The following is an 18,342-nucleotide window of genomic DNA, read 5'->3' on the forward strand; positions in this document are numbered from 1 at the left end:
TTTTCTAAACACAACTAGAGTGTCTTCAACGCCGCAAACTGCAAAATCAGATATCACTTTACATTAATGTCGCAACAACGCATTCCATATTGTCATCATTAGTAGTCAATGCATAACGTGCACGGAAAAAGCACAGTGAAGCTCACAGGAGTAGGTTACAAATCAGCCTGTTCCTGCAAAGGATGTATTGCAAAAGTACAGCATTGTAGGAGTAGACCGTATAAAGAATTTACCCGCACACCACAGAACCTATTATTTTTAGTCAAACACCTTTTTTAAATGCTGTCCGAAATCACACCATCGTGGGCCAGGCACAGGTCATAATCGGTTGTAGTGTGTAGCTGAACTTTACATTGGCAAGATTTTCCTATTTTGTTGAAACAAACACAACATTGTTTGCTCTGTATCAAGCTTGATTTTAACACCCTATCATAAGTTGTAAACCTATTTCAATCAGTCTGTGCTGACGTTTTTTGTTACCCTCTATCCGAAGTTGTCATGGTCTAACTACCGTTCCAGAAGCTCCGATGGGCATGAGTTTTATTTCTCGCTACACAAAATAATGGCGTTCGGGGAGGAATGCAAGTGTATCACTCTAAAGCAGAGTGGTGGACTCAAAACCTGGCTGTTGATTCAATTTTTGAAGATGCTCTTGTTCCTTTCCTTCTGGGCGATTTGAGATAAAGTCAGTGGGGAGAACATTCCTAAGGCTGTGCATAATCATCGACATTTGGTGCGCCCTGGAAAGAATTGGTCGAACAATGTCTGCAGAATTTCGTTGGGAACCACTATGTAAGACTTTCCTGGTTTGCAGGCAGGCAGGGTAGATAAAGACTCCAGCAGCTTTTGGGCACATTGTGTAGGCAATGTATTGTTAGTGGCTGATTATACAACTCTTGCCAGCAGACTCGCATAAAACGTTTGTTCAACCTTCTTCATGAAACACGGTCCTTCCTTGAGATAAACAAGTATGTGTCCCCATAGCTTCTGGTTCAGGTATTCGTCACTGATTAACCACAGCTATTCGGTCAGTTTGAAAGCTCCTATTTCACACTCCTCTCCTGACACCTTTAAGCAGCAAACTAGGCCCATCAACCTACACCTCATCTACAGGCCGTTTCTGGTTTCCTTTGCTGGGATCAGCCGTGGTGTGGATACCAGGGCTGCTCTTCGGAGCCTCAATGTCAGTGGACTTACTACAACAAGATCAACAGGGTTTGACGGACTGCTCTCATTATCCTGGTTGCTTTCAGAGTCTGGGTCCCCAGGCTCCCGCTCCAAAGTCTGCCTTTTAACCTTGGCTTTCTTCTCCTTGTTAGCCATGGCTTCCAAATAGACTGCTAGAAACTGCGTGGAAGTGCCAAGTTTCTTATACTGTTCAATTTCGTTTTGCCGTCCAAGGACCCACTTCAACGTCATCTCTTCTTAGATTATAATGCTAAACAAAGAATTCACATTTACCTTTTTGGCCAGTATTTTACCACCGTATAAATGTCTTCATATCTGTTACGTTCTTCAGGGGCATATTTGTTGATCCTCCTTCCTTTATATGAGCATCCCACTCGCACGGGTGTACCAGCTCTTCAGTGTTTGGCCTGCCCATGTTTCTCATTGAGGGGAGCATCGCTGTTTAGTGCCTAGCTCATGTGTGTTAAAGTCTGGCCAAATGGACGCTCACCAATTCTTTTATTACCAGATATATCTCTACCACTATTTCCTGTGTAAGTGAACTCATCTCCTCGGTCCACTTCATCTTTAAAACCACCAGATAAAACACGGGTATTCAGCATCGTTACTGCCCTAATGAATTCCACCAACATGGGGTCTGTTAACTCCTGTTCGCTCACCTGTACTCTAAATTTCCAACGTGTACCAACAGGAACACCTGGTTAGTTCCACAGTGATTTGATCGAACAATAGTGCATCCAGCACGTGCCATTCTCTTCCCTAATCCCACTGACATTCTATCAAAGCAGACAGCATTTTAGCTTTCTTTTTACTCTGCTTGAGTTTCTCCCCAACATTCACAACTTCAGTTGAATCATTTGTTAAGCAATGAGCAGTACCAGTCCTTGAGCTCAGGGATCTTGGATAATGGTAGATTCAGGCAGTACATGTGGCATGCCATGTTACACTCATCTCACAAAAGCTGCATGTGTGCATCCTGCTTGCCTCCACACACGAAGCAGGAGCAGAAATGACATTGGGTAGATGGATCTACTTTGAAGTGATTACATTCAGCACCACTTTTCCTTTTGAAATCTCTGTTGACAAATGTCAGAGGATATGCTCTAGGGTTTTCTATCTTGTACAATTCCCCTGGAAAGTGAAGCTCGCATTCTGGTACCATTTCATTCTGCTGAATCTGGAAAATTCTGGCATTCACATCTCTATAAGGGCCCAGGAATACTTTCAAAGCTGTTATTTAAGCATCTAACCAGAATCCTTGCTCCCTTGGATTGTCAGCATTATAGTTCACCATCACATCTCCCACTTTGAGATCACTCCTTTTCAGAGTAGTTATTGATCATGAGTGAAGATTGCAGAAAGGCATTTCTATAACACCATTCTCTGATAATCATTATATTTGATATGATAAATGATATCGTCATAATTGTCCAAGTCATCTGAATGAGAAGTGGAAGATGCAGAGTTCAAGTTGTTTAAATTATATCTAGAATAGTCCTGGCCTAAGTTGACATCAGTTATTTTGAACATATTTCCCACTCCTTGAAGGTAACCTTCCGTTTGTATGTCCTCTTGATGTGTGGATTACATTTTCAAGTGAGCTTCAAACCAGACTGCCATGGTTTCTTCATGAGCATCCATCAATTCATTTACATTTGAATAGACCAATGCCAGGATCAATTAGAAAAGCCCACACAGATGTGGGCAGTTGAGTGAGTAGCAGGTCGCCATGACTGAATTCTTGTTGGTTTCATTTTTTGGATATGGACTGACATCAAGAAAGCAGGGTAGTCTTCTAATTAAGATCGAATAAGCAGATACTCTATATCTTTAAGTCCATCAGTGTAATCAACTAATGTATGCCCATCTTGCAACTGCTTCCCCCGGTAGAAGATCCTATTGCAGATCTGGGCTTGCTTTGAACCTCCTCGATCTTGAGCTTCAGGCACTCAGTCTTGCTGAGATGGGTCTCTTTTTTACCATCAATGGCCCAGACCTGTATCCACATCCTGCAAATATTCCTGTTTTTTGTCATTTGTGAATCCAAAGCCCCACAGGTCCTCCTTCTTTGTATGTGCGCCAAACTGTGCCTATCGTCCTCAGGCTGCAGTCAGAGAAACACTTTGTAGATGACAGGCATCGATGATCCCCCAATGTAACCTGTAAGGTGTGAAGCAAAGGAATGCCAGCCCGTTTTGTCCCCTCTTACAACCTGGAAGCCATAGCTGAGAGCTGCAGGAAGTACTTTCTGGGAATTGCTCTCACATGGGGGTCACAGCGCTAAGGACGTTTTGTGAAATGTACATGCAGCATCCATTTAATTCTAATGAGTTATGGAAGCTGTTCAAATGTAGGCCTAATTACTGTTTTAAACTCTCACACAAGTAAACATTTGCCAACGGTACAAATGAGTAATCAAGGACTGAGCTACTGTCCAGTGTCGATCTTGGTTTAATCTCCAAACCCATTACCAAAAACTCAAGTCAGAGAGAAAGGAGAAATAGCGTTACCATTAGTTCTCGGATATTCCAGTGTATGCCTTAAGTATGTCAGCAGAATGATAGCTGTAACGACTGATTTATCATGGTGAGTTTGACAAAAATTGATGATGGAGAATACCAACCTTTTGAGTTTTTGGCAACTGCAGTTCACTTTGTATGTATTACAACGATATAGGGGTCTGACACTGCGCCTTCTTTTGCACAGTGGTGTAATATGCCAATCAAATATTTCACCATGGGAAGTAAGATTATTCAAAGTCAGCACGGATATGATTCATACTACAGGCGAGAATGCTTTTTCTTTTTCGTTTTTTTCCCATCAAGTTGTATTTATTTTTATGTTTTTTTTTCTTGCTTTGTTGACACACGTGTGTGCCTTAATACGCGATTATAATTTGCTTTTGTTTCACATAGTATTTTCTTAATTTGCAGTTTTTTTTGTAGCAAATTTAATATCTTGTGATTGCTTTTCGCCATTTCTCCGGGACAATCATTTGGGGGTACCTGGGCTTAGTTAGCAATTTGCTAATGTGCAAATTGTAAGTTGAAATCCAGTCAGTTAGGATTTGGGTAAATTATATTCATCCAGACCTACACATATGGATGCTTGTACTCCAATGAGACTATTTAGGCATATGTTGTCACTGAACACCATGTCAAGACTCTGGGCCAAATTGTAATGCATTTCTATATATTTCATAAATGTTCAATGCCATTGGCTTGTGTTTTCCTATTATGGATTCTCAGCACAGCAGTGCGCTATCGAATATATTAATATATATTTTGAGTTTAAGATTATTAGTCCAGCAAATTTTGATTAAATTATCAAAACTATGAAGACAGGAGGAGCAGTTGGTCCTGATATATGGGCGAATATACCCGGTAATCATTGTCTAAGGTGGCAGGCATCAATAATGGAATCATGAATGGTAGATTAAAGGCGCTTGGGGTGTTCATTGCTCGTCCGATTTCTGTGCAAGAGAGACACCAATGATCACTGTGACTGCAGACCGTTGTCCATGTAATATGCCAGGAGTAAAATATGTGCAAAAGCTATACTGGAAAACTTGTCAGATTTCGTAGAAAGAAGAAAGACACCTCAGTCTTATGCACTACACAATTGTCTAGTCCTTAGTATTTTTATATATTTTTTCCATTAGATTTTCATTAAAATCACAGACTACAACCACAATTTGGTGTATTGCATATGCAGCAATATATACAGATTAGTATCGTACATAAGGAGTCTGCAGGTTGGTACAGTGGCGTATTTTAGTATGTGTGTCTTCGCTGTTTAACTTTATATTAAGGCACTGTATAATCTTAACCACGGGCTATAATAATGTGTCTATTATCCAGTACTGTTAGAACATTATTACTCCATGCACTCATCATTTTCTTTGTAGAGCAGGTAGATACTAAGTAAGAGCCAAATTTGTTTTGTTCTAGCTGGAATTCCATGTAGAAGTTCAGCTGTTCATTATAGCAGGCTAAATCCGTCAGCCACATCTTTAGTGTGGGTGCTACAGCTCTTCCCCAGTGTTTTGAAACTTGTCCTGTGTCAATAAGTAGTAAGAGTACCTCTAGTTTTCTATAAGTCTTAGATATCTGAGGACATACCCAAAAATGACTAGCTTGATGTCTATTATCTCGCCAATAATTTCTAACATTGTGTTCAGAACCTCCACCTAAACTTGGTGTAAAAAGGGTCTCATTCCAAGTGCTGAAATCCATTCTCCACCTCACCACATCTCTCGCATTTCGAGTCTGGTAGCAACCCTGTCCTTTATAGACCTAGAGGCGTATGATAAAGCATAACTACAGATTTGAAATGCATAATTCTAAATCTGCTGCCAGAAGATATCACAGCCGTCTTGAAGAAACAGTATTTCCATAATTTTGTCAGGTAATGGGGAGCTTAGCACTTTATCTCAGGTAGCTTTGGACCTTGGAATACAGTTATGGACCTCTTGAGTGATATAATATCGATCTGTCACCGATTCTTTGGATCATTTAGAATTTAATAATACTTTTAATGGCTAGAAACTGGGAGGTTCTTGGAGAAAACATGGCATGTTTGCCTTCACTGTGGCTCTAAGCTGATAAAATATTAAGGTGTTGAGTTGTATAGCCTATGCATGTTCTGTAAATGTGAATATGTGTAAGAAAGTGCCATTTTTATATGTCACTCCATCGCTTGATATTCAGTTTATTTAAGCAAGCTACTATTTTGGTCTTGGTGGTCAGTTGTAGCCTGTGGTGGCCTACTAAGGGGATAGATGGGGAAAAAAAGTTAAAAAAAATTCAGTCTTTAAGTCTTTGCCTTGCTAGAGCTGTACGTTGTGTTGTGTTTTTTCTGATCTAATTTTGTTAGACATTTCCAGAGCATTGAGTATTAGGTGCGGGGTGAGCTCCATCTGAATAAACTGCCAAGTGTGCCTTAAATAGTTGGGGATTGTAACACTAATAGGCAAACTGTGCCTGTGCACACAGGTATTGATAGGACAGTGTTTGTAGGATGCTGTTGTAAGGTAATAGCGATTCTTCAAATAAATTAAATGCCAGGAGAATCTGAATTTCATTAAAGACATGGAGGCTGACATAAAGCATATGTTCCTTTAATGCCACTCCACGCAGCACTCTAAAGAGTATAACATCATAAATAAAATATTCCAGAACAGAACATTTAGAATACATATCAAGACAGTATTCTGCAACTTTTAAATCCTTAAGAAACTTGTGCAGGTAAGTAGTCCAACGGAAAGTCAACAGAAAGAACATCAGAACAATTAGTCCTCTAGCAGTGCAGACATTAAATATTCTTTTCCTTCTTCTATTCGCCAAACAAGAAGACCATCGGCACTACCATGAAAGTCACAATATTAGTCACTATTATTAGGAATTACCTGCAAACAACGAAAATTGTTATAGATATTGAGCTAATAACTTACAAACTAGACAAACGACAAGTGATTTTCATAAGCAAAACAATAATTCAACACTCGAATTAATTCACTGTTGGGTAGTACATATTTCATACACAAATAGTTGACATAATGTTTTGTGCAAAATGTGTTTTTTCTATCAAATAAACCATCCATTGGGGAGAGGCAGGGGGGATAATGTTAGCCTCTGTGTCTTTAATGAAATTTAGATTCTCTTTGAATTTCATTTGAAGAATCGCTATTTCATTACAAGACCGGAGGCTACCATTATGCATGTTGGTAGTCTCTGAGAACTACATCAGACATGTGTTCGATTGGTTTACAATGATGTTTAGCAAAAGTTGAGGAGTTAGACCAACTGCCTGCTCTCAAAATATCCTCTAACTTGCCACCTTTATAAAAGAACTGGCTTGCCACAGCACCACTCATAGATTGTGCATAAAATACTTCTGTAAATTAATGCCAGCTGATTGCATTGTCCATTTAAACCATCTAGCAAACGTGGCTGTGGTAACCGCCTTAAAAGGTTTAACAAAACAAATCAATAGTTGGTCACTGCCATCTGGACAGAATTCACTTGCAATAATATTCTTTCATGCAATCCACCACACAAAGCTTTTTGCAGGAATCAAAATGTAGGTGGAAAAGTGTTTCAGACATAGTTTACGTCCTTTTTGTAATCCCTAAGGTTACCCCTTAGAGCATCATAAACTCTGTTAGTTACCTCCAAGGCTTTAACGCATGGCACTCTTTGACAACAAATTAAACAGGGAAAAGAGGTCAATTTCATAGAGAGTCTTTTGACGTGCAAATACAGTGCAAGGCCAAGAGGTAAAAATGGAGAGAACCAAATTAACATCCCATAGAGAGCTATACCTAGATCTAGGTGGCCTTCTACGTCTAATGCTTGTAAGCACCCTGCAAACCAAAACTTTCTTTCCAACAGATCTTTCATTTATGAGACTGTGTCCCACAGAAATCATAGGCCTATAACAGTTTAATGTCCTATAACTAAGACCCTTATCAAACTGTTCTACTAACAAGTTCACTACCTCCACTATGGGGGCCTCCATGGGATCCAAATCCTGTTCCAAGCACCAACATAACCAAAACTTCCAGATTCCTCTATGCCTGCTATGGGCACCCAGAGCCCATGATTCATCCAAAAGTTCTCCAGATCTACCCTAAAGACCTGACATTTCTCTAGGTCTCCTCACACTTTCCATGCAAGAAGGTTCAAAGTCCCATTCAGAACCAAAGTATGCCCTTCTTCATCTGTGTTTCTTAAAAGGCCTTGCACTGCAGACATCAAGAAGGAAATTTGCAAGCTAGTTCCAGGCACATTAGGAACCATGCCTGAGAGATCCAGAAAGGAGATATCAGAACAAGGGAGCACCTCTCCTGTCCGACCTTCTGTAGAACTCTTGAGATCATCTCACAAAAGGAGGAAACACATAAGTATTTGCTCCCTTCCAAGTGTGGAGTAACCCAGATTTGGCATCCAACTGAAGAATCTCTCCAGTAGAAACATCTGTCTTCACATGAACAGGTCTAACTAAAGAGGGCCCCAGATTTGGGATAGTCTTCTGAAACAATCTGTGTTGAATTTCCAATCGCTGAAACATTCACCTTCCCAGTAAAATATTCTGCTTTTAGTTCGATCTTGGGCTCCAAACAAAAGAAGCAGAGATTTTTTTGCTAATGATGATAGGTCTGAAGATTTTGTTCCACCTAGTTGATTGATATAAGCAACTGAAAAAACATTGTCCATCTTTAGCAGTAGTGTGCTGCCCTTTAAACAGTCTTTGAAACTTATAAGGTCATAAAGCCCTGCTGTCAACTCCAAATACTTTATGTGGTGTGAACTCTCTAACTGTGTCCACAAACCACCAGTGTCCTGTGTACCTAGATGTGCACCCCAACCAACAGAGCTCACGTCTGACTCCAAAATTAAGTTTGAAGAACAACCAAATCTGTACCTGCAATTCCATGCGTTTATATTCTCCAGCCACCAAAAAAGTTATATTCCGGCTTCCCCATCTAAGATTACCTTGTCTCCATACCACAAACCTTTCCGAAGAGGTTTTGCTTTTATCCTTTATAACACTTTGTAATGTAACGGACTTGGGAAGATCACCTGAATAGTCGAAGATGAAAGACGTCAGAACCTGGTTAGTTCTCTCAGAGTGATAGACACCTGTTTGAGAGCATATCGTACAACTTTTTCTGTTTTGGTGATCTTTTTTAGGGGTAGTTGGAGAACTATGTTCACAGTATCTATTGTGAAACCCCAAAACTCTAAAGTCCTGGAAGGGGTAAGGACAGACTTTTCTATGCTTACAATAAAGCCTAAATTCTGTGAAAGGGAAATGGTCATATCTAAGTCCATCAAAATCTCCGCTTGGCATTGAGATATGACGAGGATGTTGTCTAGATAAATGATCATCGTTATGCCTCTCTCTCTGAAGTAGGATACTACTGCCCTCAGTACCTTGGTGAAACAAGGTGCCGACAACAGGCCAAAAGGAAGTGCACAGAATTGGTAAAGGTGACCTTTCCAGGTGAACTGGAGGTAAGGTTGATGCCTCCTGGATATTCGGATTGTAAAATAAGAAACCTTCTGGTCTAATTGAACGAGCCAATCCTCTTGCAACAACATATCCCTCAGAAGATGGATACCCTCCATCCTGAAGTGTCTGTAAACTAAGAATTTGTTAGGATTTCTTAGATTTCTTACAGGTCTCCAACCCTTGTCTTTCTTCTCCACTAAAAATAGAGTAATCATGAACAACATGTTTTCTAGGGGCACCTGTGTGATGGCTCCTTTTTATAACATGGTAGCTACCTCTTCTTCTACGATAACCTCTTGTGTAGGGGATAGATTTAGTTTTCTTGTGGAAAAGTATTGGAAGGGTTCTTCCCAGAAATCTATTTTGAATCCTTGAATGGTTTCTAAAGCCCATAGGTCTTGTGTAACTGTTTCCCAAGCATAGAAAAAGAACCTGAGATGTCCCCCCACCTTTACCGGGAAAGAATATAAGGGGCATATTTATACTCTGTTTGCGCCGAATGTGCGTCAACATTTTTTGATGCACATTCGGCGCAAACCCTGCCCTATATTTATACTTTGACGTCCGACGCAGCGGGCGTCAAATTTCCACCATGTGCACCATTTTTTGGAAGGGGGAACCATCCTTGCGTTAATTATATGCAAGTTAGGCGTTCCCTTCCAAAAAATGACTTTAAGGCCTGTGCCCCATATTTATACTGTGACGTCATTTTGACTCACAGGAGGGGGCAGGCCTTAAAAAACGGCACCCAGCCTGATGGGCGCCGTTTTTTAACGCCTGGGTCAGGGCAGGCGTTAAGGGACCTGTGGGCTCAGAAGGAGCCCAGAGGTGCCCTCCCATGCCCAGTGGCGTAGCGTGGGGGTGCAGGGGGGGCCGGCCGCACCAGGCGCAACATCTTGGAAGAGACTTGAGTGCTAAAATCCACGGGTTAGGGGGCGCAAATTACTTGCCTTGCCCCGGGTTAGGGGGTGCAAATTACTTGCCTTGCCCCGGGTGCTGACAACCCACGCTACGCCACTGCCCATGCCCCCAGGGACACCCCCTACCACCCTTGCCCATCCCAGGAGGACACCCAAGGATGGAGGGACCCATCCCAGGGAAGTTAAGGTAAGTTAAAAAAAAAAAATCGAATTTTTTTTGTGGCATAGGGGGGCCTGATTTGTGCCCCCCTACATGCCACTATGCCCAATGACCATGCCCAGGGGACGCAAGTCCCCTGGGCATGGCCATTGGGCAAGGGGGCATGACTCCTGTCTTTGCTAGGACAGGAGTCATTTCAATGGGGGTTGGGCGTAAAAAAAAATGGCGCAAATCGGGTTGAGGCCTGAATTTTGCCTCAGACCTGACTTGCCCCATTTATTGACGCCCAAGCTCCATTTTCCTCTACGCCGGCGCTGCCTGGTGTGAGTCATTTTTTTTCACGCACACCAGTCCGCAGCGCCGGCTAACGTCATTCAATAAATAAGGCGCCCGCATGGTGCTTTGGAATGGCATTAGCCGGCGTTAAAAGTTTTGACGCACAACTGCGTCAAAATATGCGTATAAATATGGGACTAAATTTGTTGTGCTCACCCTGATATCCTGATGGGGGTTGACCTCGTGGATTGTTGCCTCTTCCACAGAGGGGGTGTCCTCTCTGAGAAAAGGTTCTGCCTTGATAGCCTCTGCAGAATCCCCCTGATTGTCTATAGCCTGGCAAAAAGTCCCCTTCTGCCAGCCCATCCTGGGCTGTCTTTGCGCATGTTGGTTTGTGCCTTGTCTAGGGCTGTAAAGGTTGTGACATACTTATTCAGGCCCATATTTATGGATTTTGTAGCAAAACTGCACTAACACAGTTTTTTGTCAAAATCCATAGCGCCTGCTAGCACCATTCCATAGCACCATATTTATGGAATGGTGCACGATGGCGCAAAGGACAGGCTAGCGTCTAAAGAAAAGACATTAGCCGGGGGTGGCAGGAGGGGAAAAGGTGCTAGTGGGCCAGAAATGAAGCTAGGCTGCACCTATCGTCATTTTCTGATACACTACCACCCAAACATGACTCCTGCCTTAGTAAAGGCAGGGGTCATGCCACCCCCCACAATGGTCAGCCCAGGGGACCAGTGTCTCCTGTGCAAGGCCATAATACCCAGTGCCAGTCAGGGGGCCCATGTAAGGGGCCCCAATGGCACAGAAAAAAAATAAACTTACCTTTACTTACCCAGGATGGGGTCCCTATGGTGTCACTCTGGTGTGGGTGGGGTATTCCTGGGCCTTGGGGTGGGCATCTCTGCGCCCATTCCATGGTGTTTAGCCATGGAAATGAGTCCACAGTTCCCCAAACTACTGGTCAGACCCAGGCGTTAAATAATGGCTCTAAGCAGGCTTAGCGCCATTATTTCGGTCCGCCTACTCTGTGTGCGTTGTTTTTGCACCAGATTATAAATAAGGCAGTAGTGGGTTAACATGATACTGTGGATGGAAATGCCTATCTTGCATCTAATTAGCGCAAAGTAGTTTGCTGCATTCGCAATATGACACTAACCACTATATTTTGACACTCAACGGGTCTAACATCAAAATATAAATATGGAGTTAGCTATGCGTCATTTTAGTGTCAACCTTTTTTAAGCTAAAATGGTGCAAGCCAAGTATAAATATGCACCTTAGTGTTTTGTCCTATCCGAAGAGAAGGCTGTTAGGGTTGCCAGAGGGTTCATGTTTGGCGAGATAGCCAAGTTTAGGACTCACTTTTTTTTTAGGCAACCCTACATCTCTCTATGTTCAGCCCGGCGTTAGCGCTGCCAAACAAAACCATAGCCCTTTGACTTCATCCTCTTAGCAAGCTGATATCCAAATGGACTTCATTGATATGGACCTCTTCGAACATATCAATAATCCTCGCCAGATTTCAGATTACATCCAGGAGACGATCTGGCAAGATCTCTCAAGACCTCTTCTTGGGTCTCTACCCAGTTTAAAGAGGAATTTATTAATTATGGGTCGAGGTTGGGAATAAGGCAAGTCTTGTCATGTATGACCTGCTTAAAACATTCAGCTCTTAGAATGTTCCTAACTCTCTTCCCAAGAGCGTTGCAAATCCATCTCTTGATTGATTTTGCCACGTGTTCTTGTGGTCACCATTCTGCACTCCTTGGGTGCTTGATATTATCAGGGGAGAACAATAGATCTTTCGAGGTGGAGGGAAGGTCTTCCTCCATAAGGAATTCATCTTGAGCAAAATCATCATTTTTCAAATCTAAAACATATTTATTCAAGAGGTTCTCATTAAAAAACACTCAGCATCATTTGCATCACGATCTTGGATGTCATTGGAAACATCAGAGTCCACTGTGCTGCGAGGGGAACTATTCAATTTTGTGTTGCATATGGCACCCAATCTCTGTGAGGTGTTTGGTCCTCCAATTCTCCTTGAGGTGCTTAAGACCTCTATTCAATGCGAAGTGCTTAGACCTCCTATTTTTTTATAGACTATAGTCTCTTTTTCAGTGTTATCAAGATGCTTTCTTTTTCTTTTCCGCTTCCTCCTTTGTTGCTTTGAGCTGTCCTCTCCAAGGTAATAGGAAGAGAATCCCCTCCATTATCATCCAAGTCACTCACATGCATCAACTGGTCTAGTGTCTCTTCGACACAGAAGTGCGTTTCGTTTTTTTAATTAATTCCTCATTAATTCTACCCTGCCAACTTTGAGATGCTTACCCATCCATGTCAGACATGTTTACAGAGTAAAATAAGGTTGGCTGGTGAAGCATTAGTAATAAATCAGGTTTCAGGTTGAAAATATTTTATTGGAAGTTTGCCAATCAATGTAGTATTGTTAAATTAAAGTTGAAGGTGGAAAATGCTCACTTTGCTAAAGGAAGTTGTTTAGTAGGTTGATACAGTTGCCTATGCAATACAGAGATTGAAATTGTCAACTGTCAAGTTGACGTTTCAAGAGCTTCGTGCAGTCTTGTGTTTCTAAATTAAATAGGTTGGCCAGAGCCCAAAGGAAAATGGAGGCTAAAGTTTTGTGTTGGGCCGGGTGACTTTTGCCCAGCACATTCCTCTAACCTCCTGTCGTATGCCCCAATGGCAGATGCCCAATTCCTCAGGATCTGTGCGTTGCTAATTAGAGGCCCACCTCCAGGCAGCACCAACTCAGTGATTTAAATAACACTGATAATTGGAGAGGCCAGGCAGGGGGATGGGTAAGCAGGATAGGAACACCTGGAGGGAGATCTGAAAAGGAAGAAGGTTAGAGACAGGAAAAAACACCAGGAGCATTAATCATTAATCAAACATGTCATGCTACTGTACATTACATTCTTTCCTCCTAATGAACAAAATTGAATTTCTCAAATATCGCAAAGAACCCACAAGAATGGCACTCCAGACCAAAACCAAAACGCTACCAGCGAGCATATGCCAGGAGCTCAAGATATGACAAAGTGAGAACTAACTTTCGTAATTCAAATGTCCATCAAAAACGAGTAACACAATTACGTGGTGACTTGACTCGTTTTTTCTTCAAGACTCTTCAATCTTGCACGCATCAAAAGAAAATAAAGTTATCAAAGTTTTCTCGCACGTCAAGGCAGCATTAATCTTTTCACAATTTTCTCAGCAAGATTACAAAACATTACAATGAATCAAATAAGGATTCTTCAGGATGCGCTACCATTTGTTATATAAACAAACAGCCACTTGACTCCAGTTGGTCTGGACACTGAAACAAAGTAGCAGTTTTCACACAGATAAACATCGGCATGGAAAACCCCGTCGGAACACAGAAAAGAGCAACCGCTCGACTCCAGCTGGTTTAAATAAGAAACAAAGTAGCAAAGTTTTAGCCAAATAAACACCGGTGGGGGAAAGCCCCGTCGGAAAGAGCTTACCAGGAGCGAGATCGACCACTCGCTTAGAATGTTCTTCGTGCCTCCAAGGCTGAGAGGCCCCAGGGAGAGACCGCTCGAGTGCTGGATCCAAAATAGTGAGCACTGGAACTTGGGTGTGGCTGGCTTTTATAGAAAGGCCACACCCTAAATATGGCTGTCACTGGAGGTTGCTGGGACATGAAGTCCCAGTGACACAGTATGTGTTGGATGAGGGCAATGATGCCACCATCGGGCGCTGCCTCAAGGCAGATGAACCTTACCGCAAAGAGGGCGGGTGTAAAGTGGATTGAGACCACGCCAAGACTTAACAGAACAGTGCTTCCAAAGTCTGACAGAAGGCTGGGAAGCTGCTTGGGCGGCAGAGACAAAAGAGGGAAGGGGAGCTCCCGGTAAGATACAAGATCCTGATAAAATTGCTAACATTCACCGAAATCCTAATTAAAATGCTAACATTCACAATATGGTCCTTGACAAGGAAGAGGTTCAGTAAATTGGAACTCCAACCAACACAACTACAGGCCCTAAAGTAGCAAGGTAAATACAACTAATAAATGAGAGTTAGAGAAAGATACTTGTCTGTGGGGAGCAGCATTTAAAAAAGGCAGAATACTGTCTGCACAGAGGTGATATGTATACTGAGTGTTCTGTTCTGCAATGTTTTATTTATGATGGTATACTCAGTGGCATTAAAAGAACATATGCATGATGTTAGCCTCTGGTCTTGTGATGAAATCGGCATATTCATAAAATAATATAAAAAATGTGGGAAGATCACCATTTTGCAAATTGCAATACAGGCAGCCAGGGTTTCTGTTTTGTGAAGTGTTAAATTCTGTCTTTTAAATAGAACATTGCCTTTCCTTAATTATCTTTATTAATTCTCTTTTATTATAGAGTTCATGTCGTGATGTATACAAATGCCTAATATTTGATGGGCCCCTTGCTTCAAAACTAACAGAAAGACAGACACAAATCTAGCAATATTTGAAGCAATAAGGAAGATGACCTACATTTCGTAGTTTCTGGTAATTCCTGACAGGCCCACAATTTTAATGAATTCCCTCATAACTCTCCCCTCTGATCACATATGTACAGTTTCATGTCATCGACATATAGCGAGGCAAGCATATGGTGGGCTTTGAATCTGAGGACATTTTTTTGGCATAATTTAACTGCACATACCAATTTTGCCTGATGTACCATTTTCAAAATGTGTACACTTATAGTGTGATTTTTTGGGATCTTAGAATTACTTTCAATCTCATTCAGTATGTGTTTGGAAATTGTGATTTTACAGAGCATTGCTTAAGGGATTGCCGTTATCATTTACAAAGAACAGGGCTAATGTTCAACTATTCATGTGAGGTGAGATTTGTTGAGTGGTGAGACGCAAATGGTGTGTCAGGTAGGGTTGTGCTCTTTTCCCATTAGTATTTAAGGCAACATTTCTTACCTCACTGAAGAGTTGAACCAGAGGAGATAACATCAATTGGGTAAAAAATAAATCACGACAGTAATATCTGTAGATGATAACTGTAAGAAACTCAAATACTAGTTGGGGGGGGGTGAAGCCCATCTCAAGCAGCAAGCACAATTCTTCTTAGCACAATTAACTCTAAATTAACCTGTGCTCAAACCTAAGGTAGCTTGGCACAGAGCATTCAGGCTTAAATGAGAGGCAACGTGTAAATTATTTGTGCAACACTTCAAACAGTAACATAGTGAAAACACATCACAAGGGATCCCATATCCAAAATAGAGTAATTTTTAATAAATAAACAAGGCAAAAATGACAAAATTCCAATCAGTGCAGCCAGATATGTTAAATTTTAAAGATTTTACTGAAAACAGCACAAAAAAGCACATAGTACCAATGGTTGATATCTGATCACGCCAGATCGGGACAAAGTCAGAAATTTAAGCCAACCATGATACAGCATGGGCCAGCTACAGGGACCCAGTTAGGCCCGCTGTACAGAGTACTTTAAATCCTAGTTTACAGAGCGTTGTGAGGATCTGCCTCGTAGATGTGTTGTGCATCCAAAGCGATGCATCAGTTCTGAGATGAGATGAGGCTCTGGTGCAAAGTCCTGCATCACCGTCAAGGATCCCGTCAACGAGGGCTTGCTATGCAAAGTCCGGCATCAAGGATGCATTGTGCAGTCGGGGTGATGCATTGCTTCTGAGGAGCTGCCAGGGTGGGAAGTAGAGTCTGTCGTCATCGTCAAGGCTGCTGTTGTGGAGAGATGCAACAGCAACAATGCATTGGTTCTGCACAGGGTTCTGCCACACAGCAGAGGAGATATGTCAGTTCTGCTGGACTCACAGAGGCTGGAAGAGCATCTTAGGCCCACTTTAAAGGGTCTAGAACTGGGGTAGAACCACTTGGCAGGGTAGACTCAAGGATGGTAGAGTCCAGGTTCTGGGTTTAACAATGTTGGAGACTTCTGTCTGCGAGACTCAAGTCAGAAGGCCAACCAATTAGCCCTTGGAGCACCTTTGGGGTCATGGGTTCAACAAATGCAAGTCCAGGCCTTCTCATGCAGGTAGAAGGTCAGCACAGCAAGGCGGCAGTCCAGCAGAGTGGCGGTCCTTTCAGCAGTACAGCAACCTTTTTCCTGGCAGATCAGCCACACCTCCAGAAGTGTACTGAAGGGTTGTTGTCTGAGGTCCAGTATTTTTACCCAGCTGCGTCATTGAAGTAGGAGAGAAACATCTAGAGGTTTTCCTTTGAAGTCCCCAGGCATCCTACCTTCCCTGTCCTGGCTCCAGACTAACTATAGAGGGTATGCAGCCCTTTGTGTAGAGGCAGGACACAGCCTATTCAAGTGTAAGTAGGGATAGGAGCAGCTCTTTTCTTCCATCAAGCAAGTAATGGCCCATTCAGTCACACCTAAGCTCTCTATTGTGTGAAACTGTCTAGGAGGAATACACAAAGCCCAACTATCAGCTACATCCAGTTATGTGACCCAGTGACAGACCATAGGCACTAAATGGCAAAGGTAGGAAGACGCCAACTTTCTAAAAGTGTCCTTTTCAAGACTGTAATCTAAAATCCTAATTTACCATAACTTGCAGTGGTGAAAAACAAATTGAAGAGTTTTTCACTACCAGGACATGTACAATTCTAAAGTACATATTGAACTTTTAAAATACACTGCACCCTGCCCTCTATGCTATACAGGATGCACCCTTGGGGTAACTTATATGTATAAAAAAGAAAGTTTGGCATAGGAAAATGTTCATTTTGCCAGGTTGAACTGGCAACTTAAGGGGCTACTTACTTGGGTGGCACAATATGTGCTGCACGCCCACTAGCAGCATTTATTTTACAGGCCCTGGGTACATGTAGTACCCCATTACTAGGGCCTTATAAATACATTAAATGTGCATTTTGAGTATAAGCCAATTTTACCACATTTTAAGGAGTGAGCATATGCAATTTACCAGTGGTTAGCAGTGGTAAAGTGCTAAGGCCAGCAAAAACAAGATTAGTAAAAATGGAGGAGGGAGAAAAAATGTTTGGGGGAAGACCACCCTAAGGCTGACAGGTCTAACAATAATTTGATATGTGATAGCATTGTCATAGATGGATATGTTGTGATCATTTTATATGTGGTACTTGTTTTGATCAGATAGCATATTGTCCATTAACCGCATCCAGTGCAAAGAAATGAATTGGAAATGATGGGATAGATGATTGCTGAACCAGTTGGAGCATGTAGTAAAATATGACTATTATCTCAGAATCTGAGTACGCAACCTATTGTCATATACATCCCTGAGCTACAACAGTGACAGTGTACATACACTAAAAAGTGTCCATCAATTCTCTCTGTGAAATTCCTCACGCCATAGTATTTCTCAACACCTAAGTATGGGTTTTGAATTGTTAATTGTCTAATGGCGTGATGAAGCATGGAGCTTCAACCATGTTCAAACCAGGCCATCAGGTTTACAAGCTCTTTCTTCTATTATCTAAAACAGATAGTTATGTGGTACGGATTATTTTCATACTTTTTTATTGGATATGTTGCAATTTATGTTGCATGTATCAATATAAACATGGTTGCGAACATAGTTTAATTGTTCATAGCTGAGAAAAAATAGTTCTGCTTTATCAGTGACTAGAGTATGCTTTAAATTTAAGAGCCCTCCATTTTCCAATCCTTTTCACTTGGGCTAGAGTTTCCTACTGATGATCCTTGAAGAGATGACCGATAAGTAAGTCTTTACTAAATGTGAGGTGAACAATGATCGA

General features: G+C 41.8%; 1 pseudogene; it reads right to left on the reverse strand.

The window, feature by feature from the left end:
* Positions 1–1,107: 1,107 nt before the first annotated feature.
* Positions 1,108–2,350, reverse strand: LOC138253278 (E3 ubiquitin-protein ligase UHRF1-like; annotated as a pseudogene).
* Positions 2,351–18,342: the final 15,992 nt, after the last annotated feature.

This window comes from Pleurodeles waltl, chromosome 1_2 (genome assembly GCF_031143425.1).
Source record: "Pleurodeles waltl isolate 20211129_DDA chromosome 1_2, aPleWal1.hap1.20221129, whole genome shotgun sequence".
NCBI lineage: Eukaryota > Metazoa > Chordata > Amphibia > Caudata > Salamandridae > Pleurodeles > Pleurodeles waltl.